The following is a 2,579-nucleotide window of genomic DNA, read 5'->3' as shown; positions in this document are numbered from 1 at the left end:
CCCCCTCAAATTTGTATTTCATTTCCCCCATGGTGGACCCAAGAATGGCACCATATCCAAGTCAAAAACATGCTTAGGAAGAAGACCACGATTTTTGGCATGAAAGTATATTTTGTCAAATAAAATAAAGTCCCCTCATTCACTTAGGCATCCCTCCTTAACACAAAATAATCCGCCTAAGCAGACTCAGGGAAAAATCATATTATGCATAATTCCCAATATCAATAATCAGTAATAAAATAATTAAATATTAAACCTTAGGAAATGGAAATAATATTTAATTAAATAACTTATAACTCCAATATTGATTATCACAAAATCAAGAATGAAGCTGAGCAATGAAGACCACTGAACTGTGCTGGATCGGGACCATATCCAAGACTGCCAAAAATAGAAATGCCCAAACCGCCACTTACTAAAAATAGTAAGTCATGAAATACTGCTTCGACAATCATGATCTTTGCACCCATAGAAAGAGCTTGGAAAGCTCAGTAAGACTGCAACATCCCGATAGCCAAACCCTAACTTACTCAAAATAGTAAGTTCACATTTCACCAAAGAGTCAACTGCATGTTATGCCCCACTGGATTCCAAGGAAAACCTAGAAGGAAACCACAAGCAGAACTAAAGAATTCTCTCCTGACTAACTCTAACAAGCTCGAGCAGAACTCCATAGAAGATGGAAACCCTAATTCTCCTTTGCACATAGCCTATGGGTCTCTGGAATAGGCCAATGGACCACTGAATGCATCATCACTAAGAAGGGGACATTACAGTCCTTATGAAGGATGCATAGCTATTATAGAGGTGAAGAGAGGGTTGGAACCTTGTCTAAGGACATCTATTTCTGCAAAGGAAGGAGATCTTCAAACAAGGTTGCACTAAAGAGGAGAGGGGATTATTAAGTAAAAATTCACACCTCAAAAGAAGTTATCCATGCCCCCTAATGTAGAGGCAAGGACAACCACACTAGATACTATCATGTTGCTTACCCTAGAAAAATAAACTTTGCACTTGAGATTGTACCACCATGAATGGCAATGATGTTAAAAATTACTAGATGTTGAGAGGGGAGGTGGGTGAATCAACATATACTAAAACTAGATTAGATTAAGAACATATACTCCATTAAGTCTTCAGAACATCATTCACAACATATACATGAAAGTGAATAACTGGAACAACAAAGAGATCCACATAAGAACACTAAGAATTTTTATGTGGAAAACCCAAACTAGGAAAAATCACGACGAGAATCAAACTCACAATATATGTAATAAGTGTTTACAATGATTTAGGCCATAGGACAAGGAGCTCATTTCTCTAGACTTGCGGGCTAAGGGGCACAACCTTAGCGCAAGATACACAAGAAAGACCTTCTCAACTTAGGATCACTTCTTCAAGGCGAGATACAAATCATCTATCTAGATATAATAAGAATAATAGTATATACCAATATGTAGATAATAGTTCACAACTTAATACTCATTTGATCAAACTTTCATCTCTTCACTATAACACATCTGAAACTGTATATCACCTCAATCTTGCATAATATTCACACACACCATCTATAATTTCACACATACACAATTGATCTATCCTATATATATCAATCGAATCAACAATAGCCTCTATTAGGTCGGCATAAAGATGTAGCGTGTGTATGCATCATCGACCCAAAACTTTATATACGAAAGGCAAAAGAGACACGTGAAGATTAACACCATGTCGGCACACCTTCCAATTATTTCCAAAAAGGTTCTACACCCAACTGCACGAACCAAAGAAACATAAGTCAGCTCATGTCTTGATCTGTCTCACCCAAACATTTAATCCAAACCCAAAAATAAGATATGTAGACCACCACAAAGAAAGAACAACTTGCTATGAACATAATTCAATGATCCAAAACATCCTTACAATACTAGCAAGACAAGGAATGCAATGCATTCCTCTACAACTTTTTGAAACCACACGAACTTTGAACACAGGCATAGATAGCTCTTGCTATAAAACAGTCTATCTGAAAACAGAAATATAAGAGGATCGATCTATCATAACTATTATACTCCAACTTACAAATCTACCTAATACATATCTGGTACAACTAGACAAAGATATCGTTCACGAGAACAATCACCAGAGATAGTTGCATAGTTTTTGGACGAAGCAAAAAGGCATCAATCCTTCAGAAACGCAACATATCATCAATATTTACCATCCACACAATTCTATAAGCAACTCATCATACTGCACATAATTTGCATATAACTCTGCATCCTATCACTTACAAGTAAACATCCAGATTCAACCGATATAACCATACACATTTGCATCATGTCACTTCCGGACCAACATGTTGAACCACCTACAAGACATCAATCGAATCAATGATATACTCCATATATATCTACATTATATTACTTCTTGAACAACATTTGGACTTCCAACAAGCATCGCCAATAGACACCACCAAGAAGCACCAACAAGTTTGACATCAATGACAACAAAGATTCATATGTGCAACAATCTCCCCCTTTGTCATTGATGACAACAAAAAATACTTTTCCCCCATA

Source organism: Cryptomeria japonica, chromosome 9 (genome assembly GCF_030272615.1).
Source record: "Cryptomeria japonica chromosome 9, Sugi_1.0, whole genome shotgun sequence".
NCBI classification, from domain to species: Eukaryota; Viridiplantae; Streptophyta; class Pinopsida; order Cupressales; family Cupressaceae; genus Cryptomeria; species Cryptomeria japonica.
Note: the sequence above shows the minus strand (reverse complement) of the source record.